Source organism: Trichomycterus rosablanca, chromosome 2 (assembly GCF_030014385.1).
Source record: "Trichomycterus rosablanca isolate fTriRos1 chromosome 2, fTriRos1.hap1, whole genome shotgun sequence".
NCBI classification, from domain to species: Eukaryota; Metazoa; Chordata; class Actinopteri; order Siluriformes; family Trichomycteridae; genus Trichomycterus; species Trichomycterus rosablanca.
The window spans coordinates 58,111,598-58,128,372 of NC_085989.1; the positions used below are offsets into that span (position 1 = coordinate 58,111,598).

The 16,775-nt window shown below is 37.7% G+C and overlaps 1 pseudogene; it reads left to right on the top strand.

Annotated features, from left to right (window-relative positions):
• The window catches only part of LOC134302895 (uncharacterized), a 657,104-nt pseudogene that overhangs the window by 52,372 nt on the left and 587,957 nt on the right, over positions 1 to 16,775 (top strand).

The window sequence follows — 16,775 nt, forward strand, 5'->3', positions numbered from 1 at the left end:
TATTTATAATGTTATAAATGTATTTTATTATTTATAATGTAATAAATGTATTTTATTATTTATAATGTTATAAATGTATTTTATTATTTATAATGTTATAAATGTATTTTATTATTTATAATGTTATAAATGTATTTTATTATTTATAATGTAATAAATGTATTTTATTATTTATAATGTTATAAATGTATTTTATTATTTATAATGTTATAAATGTATTTTATTGTTTATAATGTTATAAATGTATTTGATTATTTATAATGTTATAAATGTAATTTATTATTTATAATGTTATAAATGTATTTTATTATTTATAATGTTATAAATGTATTTTATTATTTATAATGTTATAAATGTATTGTATTATTTATAATGTTATAAATGTATTTTATTATTTATAATGTTATAAATGTATTTTATTATTTATAATGTTATAAATGTATTTTATTATTTATAATGTTATAAATGTATTTTATTATTTATAATGTTATAAATGTATTTTATTATTTATAATGTTATAAATGTATTTTATTATTTATAATGTTATAAATGTATTTTATTATTTATGATGTTATAAATGTATTTTATTATTTATGATGTTATAAATGTATTTTATTATTTATAATGTTATAAATGTAGTTTATTATTTATAATGTTATAAATGTATTTTATTATTTATAATGTTATAAATGTAATTTATTATTTATAATGTTATAAATGTATTTTATTATTTATAATGTTATAAATGTATTTTATTATTTATAATGTTATAAATGTATTTTATTATTTATAATGTTATAAATGTGTTTTATTATTTATAATGTTATAAATGTGTTTTATTATTTATAATGTTATAAATGTATTTTATTATTTATAATGTTATAAATGTATTTTATTATTTATAATGTTATAAATGTATTTTATTATTTATAATGTTATAAATGTATTTTATTATTTATAATGTTATAAATGTATTTTATTATTTATAATGTTATAAATGTATTTTATTATTTATAATGTTATAAATGTATTTTGTTATTTATAATGTTATAAATGTTTTTTATTATTTATAATGTTATAAATGTATTTTGTTATTTATAATGTTATAAATGTTTTTTATTATTTATAATGTTATAAATGTATTTTATTATTTATAATGTTATAAATGTGTTTTATTATTTATAATGTTAGAAATGTGTTTTATTATTTATAATGTTTAAACGTATTTTATTATTTATAATGTTATAAACGTATTTTATTATTTATAATGTTAGAAATGTATTTTATTATTTATAATGTTAGAAATGTGTTTTATTATTTATAATGTTAGAAATGTGTTTTATTATTTATAATGTTAGAAATGTGTTTTATTATTTATAATGTTAGAAATGTGTTTTATTATTTATAATGTTAGAAATGTGTTTTATTATTTATAATGTTATAAATGTATTTTATTATTTATAATGTTATAAATGTATTTTATTATTTATAATGTTATAAATGTATTTTATTATTTATAATGTTATAAATGTGTTTTATTATTTTCTGCTTCAGAACTGAACAAGGATTTCTTCTGCTCCTCGTGTCCACGTTCCTCTACAACCCAAAATCACTTCCACAATCACATCAAGAGCTGCAACCATGATAAATATGATGCGCTGGTGAAGATTAAGACTGAACATGAGGATCTGACGCCCACCAGAAGCTCCGGTACTCAGGAGACGTCCTTGCTCGGACACAGACTGAAAGAAAGTAACGTCTGCTCGATGTGTGGAAAGGTCTTCAGTTCCCAGAGTGCCCTGAATAGACACCAGCGCATTCACACCGGAGAGAAACCATTTCAGTGCTCAGACTGCGGGAAGAGTTTCAACGAACAGAATAAACTTAAAACTCACCAGCGCATTCACACCGGAGAGAAACCGTATCAGTGCTCACACTGCGGGAGGAGTTTTAATCATCAGAGTAATCTCAAAGGACACCAGCGCATTCACACCAGAGAAAAGCCCCATCAGTGCTCGCACTGTGAAAAGAGTTTTAATAAACAGAGAGATCTTAAAAAACACCAGTGCATTCACACCGGAGAGAAACCGTATCACTGCTTGCATTGTGGAAAAAGCTTCAATAATCGGAGTCATCTCAAAATAAACCAGCGCATTCACACCGGAGAGAAACCGTATTACTGCTCAGAGTGCGGGAAGAGTTTCAACAAACAGAGTAATCTTAAAACTCACCAGCGCATTCACACTGGAGAGAGACCGTATCAGTGCTCACACTGTGGGAGGAGTTTTAATAATCAGAGTCATCTTAAAGTACACCAGCGCATTCACACCGGAGAAAAACCCTATAAGTGCTCACAGTGTGGAAAGAGCTTTAATCAACAGAGTGATCTTAAAAGACACCAGCGCATTCACACTGGAGAGAAATCATACCAATGCTCACTGTGTGGCAAGAGCTTTAATCAGCAGAGCACTATCAAAAGACACTTGCGCATTCACACTGGAGAGAAATCGTATCAGTGTGGGAAGAGTTATAATCAACAGTCACCTCAAAATACACCAGCGCATTCACACCGGAGAGAAAACATATCAGTGCGTGCAGTGTGGGAAGAGTTTTAATAATCAGAGTAATCTTAATAGACATCAGCGCATTCACACCGGAGAGAAACCGTACGAGTGCTCATATTGTGGAAAGAGTTTTAACCGACAGAGCGTTCTCAAAAGACACCAACGCATTCACACCAAGGAGAAACCGTTCGTCTGCTCCGAATGTGGAAAGAGTTTCAATCGACAGAGCGTTCTCAAAATCCACCAGTGCATTCACACCGGAGAGAAGCCGTATCAGTGCTTACAGTGCGGGAAGAGCTTCAATCAATTGAGCGATCTGAAAATACACCAGCGCATTCACACCTGAGAGAAGCCGTATCAGTGCTCGGAGTGCGGGAAGAGTTTCAATCAACAGAGTAAACTTAAAAATCACCAGCGCATTCACAGCGAAGAGAAGCCCTATCAGTGCTCGCTGTGTGGGAAGAGTTTTAATCGACAGAGTGATCTCAGAGTACACCATCGCATTCACACCGGAGTGAAGCCGTATCAGTGCTCAGAGTGCGGGAAGAGTTTTAATCAACAGAGTAAACTTAAAAATCACCAGCGCATTCACAGCGAAGAGAAAGCCCTATCAGTGCTCGCTGTAATACACCAGCGCTTGTATACTTGTGGCTTGACTGTATGTTAAGAAATGTATAATATTTTGTGGTTACAGATTACAGATTTGCATGTTTTAAGTGTATTACCCTAGTAATGTTACAGGCTAATAATAAATGAACATGATTGTAATTAATGCTACTACTTTTTAATAAAATATATTATTTAAACCATTGTTTTATAAATATGATGTGATCCATTAACAATTAATAACATCCATAATTTGTTTAGTGTTAGTACTATAAGTGGGTCTAAACCCTGATTAAAATATCTTATTAATACCGTTTCTGTTCAGATAAGAACATAATTGTTGGGACGCTGCTTCTTCTAGAATTCTGAAGACAAAAGAGAGGTTTGATATTTGCCTATAATTAGACGGCACATGTGGATTTATTAACTGCACATTTTTAACATTTGGGTTCATATCAAAGGCTAAGTGAGGTATTTATGATAGTAAGCAAGGGTTCTATGATGGCATGGAGTAAAGGAGACATGACGATGACTTTGATTTGGTCAGTGAAGTAAGATTAGGTGGTTGGATAACCTTGCTGGATAAGCCGTTGTTCGTTCAGGATGGAAAATGCAAATAAAATTAAAACACAGACTTTTATTTGATGTCAGACAGGATAAAGCTGAGATATTTCATCTTTTATCTGCTCAACTTAATTTCATTTATTAATAAACATCCATTCCTGCATTTCAGGCCTGCAACACATTCCAAAAAAAGTTGGGACGGGGTAATGAGGTGAAAACACTAAATGATGATGTGATGATGTGAACAGGTGATTGTGATCATGGTTTGGTACAAAAGCAGCATCCAGGAAAGGCTGAGAGTCTCTGATGAGTAAAGATGATCAGAGGCTCCAGTTTGTCCACAAATGTGTGACCGGAGCAGATACGACTGAGGTCCTGCACATGGCGAGTAGTGCTGAGGGAATCATACGAACGCTTATATGAATGGAGACGTTGTAGAAATTAAAAACGATCATTTATAAACATTGTTTTAAAAACGATGCAGCGACTTAAAATACTGATGTCATCGACTATGTACCAGTCGGTTATATAGTTCCAAGCGTTATGGGTTGATATGTTGATGTTACAAACGTATTATTTTCTGCTTCAGGAATGAACGACGATTCCTCTACAACCCAAAATCACCTCCACAATCACATCAAGAGCTGCAACCATGATAAATATGATGCGCTGGTGAAGATTAAAACTGAACATGAGGATCTGACGCCCACCAGAAGCTCCAGTAATCAGCAAACGTCCTCTGGTACCGTCAGCATTAACACCGCTCTCAATCACACACAGGAAGAAGGAAACGTCTGCTCACAGTGTGGGAAGAGCTTCAGTACCCAGTGTGAACTCAAAAAACACCAGTGCATTCACACTGGACAGAAACCGTATCAGTGTTCAGATTGTGGAAAGAGTTTTAATAATCAGAGTCATCTCAAAACACACCAGCGCATTCACACCAAAGAGAAACCCTATCAAGTCAAGTCAACTTTATTTATATAGCGCTTTTTACAATAGACATTGTCTCAAAGCAACTTTACAAAATCCAGGACCAGCAGATACAAAAACCCCTGGGCAAGCCGAGGGCGACTGTGGCAAGGAAAAACTCCCTGAAAATTACAGGAAGAAACCTTGAGAGGAACCAGACTCAGCAGGGCCCATCCTTCTTGGGTGGCCTGGAGGAAACTTTAAATAAATACACGATTTACACAAAGCATACAAACACAGAATTAAATGATCTAAAAGTTATAACTGGTAATAAATAGATAAATAAATAATAATAGAGTTGTTATTCGCTCTAGTCTTCAATAAAGTCTGTAGTTAGTCATTCTTGGTGCAATTACTCCAGTTCCGTCACATCCGGCAGGAGCAGCATCGTTGTCACGGCAATCTCGACTTTTAATGCTTAACCTCGGCGGGTAAACAGGTTTCCATCAGAATGCCCTTGGACAGGACTAGCCCAGGTCTCAGTCTCGACTTTAATCCTTAACCTCGGTGGGTAAACAGGTTTCAATCAGAATGCCTTTGGACTAAAACAACAAAGAATGTAGTTAATAATGTATAATGCGAGTTGAGTAAAACAGTTTTACAGAGAGTTTTAGACTCCGGCAGCCCTAATTATTACAGCATAACTAAAAGGGAGAGCGAGCAGGTAACAAGGTCATGAAGGCTTTCACAGGACATCAGCGCCCACCTCTCCTACCCAAACCTGAGTGATCGGACAAGAGAGGCAGAACGACGGCAACCCAACATCCCTGATCACCACAAGTTTCTATCACCCAGTACCCCCAAGCTCTGCACCTTTGTCTATATTAATCAAAAGCCTGTGAAAATAAATATGTTTTCAGTCTAGACTTAAACATTGAGACGTGTCCGAGTCATGAATAGAGGCAGGAAGATTATTCCAAAGTTGTGGAGCTTTGTAAGAAAATGCTCTTCCACCAGCTGTGATCTTTTTAATTTTAGGAACTATAAGTAACCCTGCATCTTGTGAGCGAAGTGGACGCGCTGAGTTGTAGTGATTAATAAGCTCGCTCAGATACTGTGGAGCCAGACCATGTAGCGCTTTATAGGTTAGTAAAAGTATTTTGTAATCAATGCGGAATTTAACTGGCAGCCAGTGTAGAGATGATAGAACAGGAGTAATATGATCACATTTTTTAGTTCTAGTTAGCACTCGAGCTGCTATTAATCACTACAAACTGGTGAAAACGCGCATCGGTTCTCTACAAAACACCAAGGTTTGAAGGATCCTGAACAGAACCGGTTCAAGAACAAGAACCAGAGTTCTTTAGGTGGAAATGCACTGTTGGTGAACTGGGGACTATGCAAAACATCAGGTAAGGAATCTCAGGGTAATGTTTGACCCTGACTTTAGGTTTGACAAACAGTGGTAGCTTAGTGGGTAGAGCTTTGGGCTATCAATCGTAAAGATTGGCGGTTCAAATCCAGGCTCTGCTATGCAGCCACTGTTGGGTCCTTGAGCAAGGCCCTTAACCCTGTCTGCTCTAGGGGTGCTGTCCGATGGCTGACCCTGCGCTCTGACCCCAACCTCCAACGACAAGCTGGGATATGCAAAGAAAGAATTTCATTGTACTGTACATCTGTATATGTATATATGACAAATAAAGTATATCAAATGAATTCGCCAACACTGGTCAGACAAACTGTTACCCTAAGACCTATACACTTGTACCTGCTCCTGTGTCATCTAGATTTTTACAAATTGCACTTGGCTATAAGTAAGTCCACATTAGCTCATTTACAGTCCACATCACCCCGGGCCTGGCAGCCCTCCCTCTAAGTTACAGGATCCAATTTAAATCATGTTTACTAATTTTTAAGTCTTTGAATGGAGCTGTGCCATCTTGCATAGAAGTCTTGTTCCAACCCTACACTGTAAAAAAAATTATTGTAAAATTTACAGTAAGTTATTGGCAAAAAAGTTGCCAATAAAGTATTGTAAAATTACAGTAAATTGTTTTATTGGAATGGTAATTTACTGTAAATTATTTACAGTTGACTACCACTTTTTTACAGCAAGTGTCATTAAGAATAAATACATTATAATACTGTAAAAATATATACAAAAATTGGCTGTAAGTTTTTATTATTACAGTATATACCTGGCTCGGTTGCCAATTAAAGACAGCTACTATCTGTTATCTCACTTTATTAGAGCTCTAGTTTGAGAAATGTTTTTGACAAATTACTATATGAATTATGCACATTTACAAATAACAAACCATACAACAGCTTGTTTCATGAAGCATTTTTTAATATCAAAATAATATATGCAATATGTGCTTAATTTATTGCCAGATTCTAACAGAATAAATAAAAAACAATATAAAATATATTGATTCAAATACCTGGCAGTAACAAGAAAAGCTATGTTGAATGTTAGACTCTTCAGTTTACCAATAGCATTTTGTAATGCCCCATATACATTTTTAAAATGCACATAAAATGTAGGCCACAAAAACAAGTGTAACTCCAAACTTACTTAACACACAGTCTATTCTACATTCTAAAACCCTAAACACAGCATGGAAAACAGAACTTTTGTGTAGGCCTATCTCTGCTGTGGTCACAACATTTCCATTAAACTTACATGGATAGGATCTTTTGTTAGAATCGATCCGAATTTATCAGGAGGCAAGGTGACGTTCTTTAAAAGTTTTATTCAGAAAAGGTTGGTTCGTCCTCCAGGTCGCAAGCAGCTGCGTTCTGCAGCCTCTCCGTCTAAGTGAAGAATGCCACAGACCACGAGCAGAGAGCGCAGTTGTTATTTATAGTTTACCGCCACCCCCTAGTGGCCAGGTGTAGAACTACTCCATATAAGGTATGCCTTTTGTTCCAGGCTTCCACTCAGCCAGTTCTAACCGGTTTTATGCCACGTGGCGGTCTGGCCCATTTCCAATTACATTCCTTGAATACCAAAATGTTTTAGACCAATATTGTAATGCCCAATAATAATTTAGATTATAACAATTCCCCCTTTGAATGCAAAACATTGCATTCACTTCAACAAAGAGCTTCAGAAGGCTATAGTTACACAATCAAAGCTTACTTGGACCTTTCAGCAACCGGATAGGAAAGAAATTCAAAATTTATAGTCCTTTAGAGATTTCCCTATATGTGTTACATCTTCAAAGTAAGCTAAATTCCCTTATGTGTTGATGATGATATCTTTTTGTTGACAGGAAATCCATGGTCCCCCTTTTGACCTCAGTGATCTCCTTTTGGACAACTTGAACCATCACCAATCATGCAAGGATTACATTAGTCAAATATGTGCCTATGTGTTTTGCAACTTAACATTACTATTTACTTAAACTATCAATATGTCCTTTACCCTATATATGTTGTATTGTAGCTAAATACACACAAAACATTAATTCAAGACATTTTCTTCTATTCTTGCTTCTTGGGGTCCCCCTTTGGTGTCATCCATCGATCAGCAATCTAGACAGAAGAATATTGACAAACGAGACAGACAAACACTCAACATTGAAGTTAAGTCCAGTACTCCTGATCTTCCTCATTCTTTAAGTTTTCTTTTGGCCCATCGGTTTGTATGTAGAGTACAGTTTCCTGGACTTCGCCTGCTGCTGCCCCCTTTTGAATCACGGTGTTGATGAATCTCACAATCAGGGTCTTTATGCATGGCACACAACAACATCCACACACCACTAGGATAGCCAATCCCACACAAACTGCCATAGCCAATTGTGTTATTACTCCTTTCCATGAGCCAAAGAAATTCTCCATCCACTTAGTGAACCAATTTTCGATACCAGAGTTCTCTTTCCATTCCTTTGAGAGAGCCTTCAGCCCCTCCAAGGCTCTGGAAACAGTTCCATCTGGGGCAGTATTGTTGGGTATGAAGGTGCAGCAGGTGGTTCCAATCATGTGACAGACACCTCCTTTATCTGCCAGCAACATATCTAGTGCCATTCTATTTTGGACAGTCATTAGTGAGGTTTTGTCCAATTGATCTCTAAGTCCTTCCACTGCCTGGACAGTGAAATTCACAAATCTCTGCTGGTTATAATACAAATAGTTAATCCAATCTACATTTTTGTTTATTGTGGACCACCAGAAGAATACACTCTCAAAGCCTGCAGCAATCTGGTCTCTAGCCTTGAACTCATCAGGAACTCCTCTCGGCACTCCAATTCCATCTATCCAGACAGTTTTGTCAAAAGATCCTCCAGGCTTCACCTCTCTGGTCTGGCGGTGATGTCTCATCACATCTGCAGGGTCCACCACGCCTTCTTGATGATAGATTCTGAAAGGCATAATCAAATACACCAAAGCGCACTCCCCTCTCCAGACACCAGACAGCCTTTTTCTGACCTTCATGTCCCCACATAACCACAAAAGATCAGCTCTTGCAGATGTTTGATTGAACAGTTTGTAATCATTATATATGCCGTCATCCCCTAAGGAAATTGTTTCATTGCACCAACCCCTAGGGAAATTGCCCCTGTTAATTATTTCACCAGTTTTGTCTGATTTAAAGCAAACATACTCACCTTTGTATGCCTTTACGCTAGTGGGAGTTGGTTGCTCCGTGATTGGGAATAGTTTACCCTGTTCTCTACAGTTTGTGTCATTCCTGGGCTCATCTGTGAATAGAGAAGTCAGACACATCAGGTTTTCCGATTTAACAGGGCGAGTAGCTAATGTGGGTTTTGCTGCCGCACATACAAAACAGTTTTTCACTCCCAGTTCCCCTATTGTGTACCTTATCCACTCCAGCCAAGTATTGGTCTCTTCATAACCTGTTTCAATAGCCAGCTGGTCCCTCCAAGTAAACTCTGCTCTTGCCACCACTACTACCTTTTCCCCATCATCTTTCATCGGTATATTTGCAGTGCTGGGATTCCCATATGGAATGGTTGCTACCTTGTTGTTCCCATCTTGCCTTATGGGTGGTACCTGTCGGGCTCTCCTGACTCTAACTAGATTATCGTTATCCTGTTTTAGTTTTAGTGCTTGATCCCCCTTTGTACTGAGTGAGAATATGGAACCCACCAATAATATGGTCAATATTGCCAAAATGGTCATGGTAATGCATCCACATCCTGATCGTTTCAAAGCCTGATTAAACGGATCTGTTAGTGGATGAAAAGGCATTGTGTTAGTCAGGCAGTTAGTTCTCTATTCCCTATAGAAAATAGTAATCTTAGTGCCTGTGTCCTGTAGTAAAGCCTGCAAAATTGGTCGGACTGTACGCCAATCAAGTCCGTCCAGGCTACCACCCAATTTAGGAATGCCTAATTCAGGTACTTCTAAGGTTTTAAGTAAGTCGGCCAGGTGTTGCACAGCTAAGATGAAGTTCTGCAATGTTGGTTTGTCCTTTGAGTGAGTTTTAGTCACCAAATTAAACACTGTCACTCCCTTTTCACTGTGTATTGTTAATTTACCCACTGGAGCTGTTGTCAAGTCCTTCACTCCAAGTTGCTCTCCTATCTGTTTTGCAACTCCGGCTTCTGGAACAAGATCAGTACCAATACAATAGGCAATATACTTACCTCCTTCAGTGACTACATTACCTGATCTCTCTTCCCACCAGCCTGAGTGTTTCTCTGGTAATTCTGTCTCGTGCCAGAAAAAGGGCAGATTCTTGCTCAGGTCTTCTCTGGTCTCTTCACAGGTTCTGCTTGGTGGATCTGCAGGGGTACAATGTGTGATGTGGTGCCACAGATTTCCTTTCTTACCCTTGACTTTCACAGCATGTGAGGTGACATCTGTCACTTGCCACGGACCGGTCCACCTTGGGCTGTCCCACTTCCTTTTGTGAACCTTGGTTCTTACCCACTGTCCAACCTTTACCTTTGGTTCTGGTTCTGGCTCCTTCTTCTTGTCCTTGGGCCTAACCTGTTGATTAATGCTGGAAATAAGCTTGGTTAAGGCTTTCATGTAGCTGTCCAATTCTTCATCCCACAAATCCAGTGCCTTGTTCACCACCCTGTCTCTAGGTGGCCCTGGCATGCGTCTGCCAGTTAGCAATTGGTGTGGGGAGAAGTGAGTGTCACTCCTGGGCGATGCTCTCATGGACATCAACACCAGGGGCAAAGCCTCAACCCAATTTAATTTGGAGCCTTGACAAGTTTTGGCCAGTTTAGTCTTGATGGTGTTATTGGCCCTTTCCACCAGCCCTTGGGACTGGGGATGGTACACGGCTCCAAATCTGTGTGTTATCCCCAAAGCTTTTTCCACCTCCTGCAATTTGGCATTATTAAAATGAACCCCATTATCTGAACGAATCAAAGTGGGAACTCCATATCTGGGTATTAGTTCTGTTTTTAACCATTTCACCACCGTTTTAGAGTCTTCCTTTTTAGCTGGGATTGCTTCAACCCACCTAGTAAATCTATCTACCATGACTAGGATGTAACGATAGCCGTTCACTCGGCTCAGGGTCGGAATTTAGACCTTCAGTCATGTTCACCATTTTCCCTGTAGTGTATGAGATATGAGGTTGAGTGAGAATACTATTGATTCTGTCTTTTCTCGCTCTTGACAGGGTAAAGGCTGTGGAAATCAAAAATGCAGTCACACCATGACTTGTATTGACAATAAGAGGATGACACATGACCAAATGTGCTGTTTTGGTAATTGCTGTGGACAATGCTGCTAGGTATCTGACACAACCTGGTTGACCTGTTACCACAGGGTCCAATCTTGAGCTATGGTACAAGAGTACAGCTCTGACACCACTCCCCCTTTTCTGAAAAAGAACTGCATTTATAATGCCATTTTCAGAAACATCCAAATAGAAAGGGTCAGAGTATTTCGGTTGTTGTAGGTCGCTGGCTAAGGTCAGTTGCTGTTTTAATTCAATAAAAGCAGCCTCAAGGGGCTTGGTCCACTCTACTTTGGCTGATAGGTTTCTTTGACCTAACCTGGTAATTTCAGCCCTCAAAGGTGCAACCAAGCCTGAGTAATTAAGAATGTAATTCCTGGAATAACCTGTCAAGCCAAGAAAAGACAGAAGGTGACTTACGGTAGTTGGCTTCGGGTGATTCAGGATGCAAACTCTGGTGTCAGCAGTCAGGGAGTGACCCTTGCTGGAAACCCTCCGTCCTTGAAATGTCACAACAGGTCGGCATATCTGCAGTTTGGCTTTGTTGACTTTGTATCCTAAGTTGCCAGATGAGTAAGAATGGTAACAGTATCCTGTAAACAGAGCTCTTCAGAAGTACAAGCAATTAGCAAGTCATCAACATATTGAATCAACACGGTGTCACTGCTCAAAAGGTTCTGTGTCAGTAAGACAGAAAGGTCTTCCACCAGACATTTGTTGAAGATGCCCGGGCTATCCTTATAGCCTTGAGGCAATCTGGTGTAAGTGTACTGTTGGCTTCTGTATGTGAAAGCAAAGATTGGCTGAATGTCACTGGGAATGGGAATACTAAAAAAGGCATTCACTAAGTCTACCACAGAGAAGAAACAATGATCAGGAGTCAGATTCTGCAGGGATGTCAAACTCAGCCCTTGAAGTTTCTAGCTGATTTAATAACCGTCTCAAGTCCCTCTCATATCTGTCAAGAGCTTCATTTTTACTCAACTTTCCTTTCCTTTCCAAATTCACTTTTCTGCTTCTACTGTCTTTCCCTTCCTTCCATTCCACATCCAGATCCTCACCAGTAATTAATACACCTTCTCTACTGTTACTGGCCCTAATTGTAGGCCAAACAACCCTACCTTGCATTTTACCTTGTTTTCTTCCCCTACTTGCTCTCCTCCAGCTGCTACCTTCACTTCCAATATCTTCCTCCTCTTCTTCCTCTGATTCCTCCCTCCCAGATTCTAGTTCCTGTTCTCTTTGAGGAACATACTCAGCCCTCTCTACTCTATCAGTCAACATTTTTACTTGATCTGTTAACACATTGGACAATTGCTGTACCTGTTCTTGTACTTTCACTTGGAAATCAAACTGTTGCCTTCTAAGCTGCTCATATTCTTCTGATTTAGCATGTAAAACCCCACTTAGCACCTTTAATGTCACATTTGATGTGTGTATGTCTTCACCTTGTTCACTCTGATGCTCGTTATCAGAATACATAACACGCACCGGATTCGTACCAATCTGCATTTGTGTGTGCAGTAAAACAGGAGCGCTGGGTGTGGTATTTGAGGTAGGTGTGAGAGTGAGAGACGGGAGGGGGGTAGTCGTCTGCTCAGGAATGGCTGATGCTACATATGGGGGAGGGGCGCAGCCCAGCACAGCTGTGTCGGGCGGAGCCATCTGTGCTGAATTTTTTACTTCCTGTTTCTCCTCAGTGGGTGTGTGTGATTCTCAGCGGGGGCAGAATTCACGCTTAAACAAATGGCTTCTTATGTTGGACTATAATCTGTGTCAGAGCTAAATAATTTTCAGCAGATATTAAAACCCTTTTAACTTTAAATTTTTTCAACCCTTTAGCTTTCTCCAATTCAGTTTTTGCATCGCTTACACCCTGTTTAGCAATTTTCACATACGCCAATCTAGTATTTGTGTCGGGGGTTGGGTCACCACGTGTAGGATACAGTCCTTTGTCTACTCGAAATTTAAACCATTGTTCTACCTTCTTCAGCATGGCCTTACGAATTTTCATTGAAGAAGTTTGTTCAATTATTTTTTTATTTTTTTATTTTTATTTTTATTTTATTTTATTTTTTGAGAGTTAGAAGAATAGAAAACTAGAGAAAATAGAACAGAGCACACAGAAACAGGAAACTATACAAATCCTATACAACAACTAAAACAACATACCCATCACCAAGACACCGGTAAGTAGTTTCCCTGACCAGTTCTAGCCTCACTGACTTTACTAACCAATTACTAACAATGCAATAGGAAACTTAATCAATTCCAATGATTATTCCACAAGACAATTGCTATATTGGTTTTCAGGACCGACTGCTCAAAACCGACCAGAAAATAATTTACCACACAAACGGTTGGACTTTAACCAACCGACCTGAACCCATTCAGGCTTTCACAGTTGGACTCGAACCAACTGACCTGGTACCAGGCTTTGCGTTTGGACTCTAACCAAACGGGCATGGACTCTAACCACACCGGATCCTTTAGACTCACCTGGAGTCAGGGCATGCCCACCATACCTTTGCTAGTGAAAGAGGAACCACGCCTTAGCATTTATCAGTAATTATTTCTAATTATCTACGAGAGAATTCTCAACATACCAGACTCAGAACTAAATATTTGATTGCATCTAAATGAGGACTTAAATCGCCCTTACCTTTTTAGTCGGGTACCCTTTTGAGTCTGGCAGATTTCGAATTTTCCCGATCCTGGATCCAATCTGATCCCGTTCACCTCTGCAGTCCTCCTGATTTTTCCAATGAACACTAATTAATCGATTTTAAACCATCCTCTGCTACCATTTGTTAGAACGTGGATCTTTTGTTAGAATCGATCCGAATTTATCAGGAGGCAAGGTGACGTTCTTTAAAAGTTTTATTCAGAAAAGGTTGGTTCGTCCTCCAGGTCGCAAGCAGCTGTGTTCTGCAGCCTCTCCGTCTAAGTGAAGAATGCCACAGACCACGAGCAGAGAGCGCAGTTGTTATTTATAGTTTACCGCCACCCCCTAGTGGCCAGGTGTAGAACTACTCCATATAAGGTATGCCTTTTGTTCCAGGCTTCCACTCAGCCAGTTCTAACCGGTTTTATGCCATGTGGCGGTCTGGCCCATTTCCAATTACATTCCTTGAATACCAAAATGTTTTAGACCAATATTGTAATGCCCAATAATAATTTAGATTATAACAATTGCCAGTCAAAATCCATTAGTTTTCTTAGAAGACTGCAAACATTAGCATTCATTGAGTGTTTCTTTTTCTCCACTTCTTTGCCACTTTTTTGCTGATAACCTTTTCAGCAGAGTTCTTGGAGCCAGTGTTATAATGTTATAATGCAGACTTTTAATGCTACTTTAAAGTTACTTACATCTATACTTTGTAGCCTTACAAAAAAGTTAAATATTTTTAAAAAGGTATAAAAATCTAAACAATTTTAGTTTCTGCTCAGAGATTTATTTCACAGAAATGCATTCTAGATTACTACCAATGATCGTGATATGCAATACACAATTTTTATAATTGTGATTGAAACATTGCTCTGTGGTACTATGTATTAGGTTTTGTTGTAAATTAATTAACCGATCTGTAAATACAGAGAGCTGTATTTCACAGTTTATCCACGCATAAAAACCATAATTTAACTTTGGATGAATTCAAGAGTGCATAAGGCTTCCTCTTGGTATTCCAGGTTGAAATTATAGAATGAGTCAAACAAAGCTGCCAGGCCTGCTGCAAAGTTCACCATTAATAAACATTTATGCATATTAATACCTTTAATAAGACCAAGCAAATATTTAAAGGAAAACAACCAGATCTGAGCCCTATTTTCTAATAATTTTGGATTCATATTTTTAGAGACAAAAATAATAAATTCATTGTTGAGTTGAATCAACAATATTGCTAGAGAATGTTAAAAAAATCAAAATAAACCACTTTTTACCACAGACTGGTTTATAATGTTATTATCATTTACAGCATTTAGCAGACGCTTTTATTCAAAGCAACTTACACAATGAGCTGAACACAATGAGCAATTGAGGGTTAAGGGCCTTGCTCAGGGACCCAACGGTGGCAACTTGGTGGTGGCGGGGCTTGAACCGGCAACCTTCTGTTTACTAGTCCAGTACCTTAACCACTGAGCTATTACTGCCCTTATTATCAGTTCAAAATGGAAGTTTGACGTTTTAAATAAACACTGAATCAACTGATCATTTTTGTAAAAATATTAACCCAAAACAATGAGATAATAGGGCCCAGTTTAAAAAAAATGTTTCCCTTTATGCCAAAATAGAACATTAGTTCACTACCTTGAAAAATCAGTCTTGGAGAGTCTGGCAAAGAAAGTGGCCGGTGTGGCCATGTCCTACTGTATATGTTTATATTTCTTATTGGCTGTAATTCAACCATTCTGCTTCCATCAGTAGAGGGAATTAATCAGTCATAATAAGAGCTGTTAATTATCGAAATTCAAATCACTTTCAGTATCGCGGAGAGAGCAAGCGACACACACACCGACACACTCACACTCTCAAACTCAAAAGAAGCTTTATTGGCATGACAAATAAGGACATTCGTATTGCCAAAGCAAGTTACAGAGAAATATTACAAATAACAGTAAGAAAGAACAAAAATATACAGAACAGTTACATGTGCAAATAATATAAAATAGAATAAAATATTAATAGAAACAGTGCAAAATAATAACAATAAAAATTATAATATTTACATTAATGAGGTAGTAATAACGATCAGTTTCTGTGTGTGTGTGTGTGTGTGTGTGTGTGAGAGAGCTCATTACCTCATTAATGTAAATATTATTATTTTTATTGTTATTATTTTGCACTGTTTTTATTAATATTTTATTCTATTTTATATTGTTGCACAAGTAACTGTTTTGTATATATTTGTTCTTTTTTATTGTTCTTTTTATTATTTCTCTGTAACTGAGCTTTGGCAATACGAATGTCATGCCAATAAAGCTTCTTTTGAGTTTGAGTATGAGAGCCATAACCAAGCTACAGAGAAACCATGCAGACAATGAGCAGTGCTAGTGGTATAATGACAAATAATTGAGAAATAAACTATAAACTTGTTTAATGATGTTAAATCTGATTGGTTCATGGTGCGTATGTTTTAAAGCAGAAACAAACACAGGCTCTTTCTGAAGCTTAATGCATTGCATCCAGCCAACAGCGCCCCGTGGGCAGCGTCCTGTGACCACTGTTCTACACCTTCATCAGTGGTCACAGGACGCTGCCCTCGGGGCGCTGTTGGCTGGATGTTTTTGGTTGGTGGACGATTCTCAGTCCAGCAGTGACAGTGAGGTGTTTAGATCCACTCATACCAGCACAACACACACTAACACACCACCACCATGTCAGTGTCATTGCAGTGCTGAGAATCATCCACCACCTAAATAATACCTGCTCTGTGGTGGTCCTGACCATTGAAGAACAG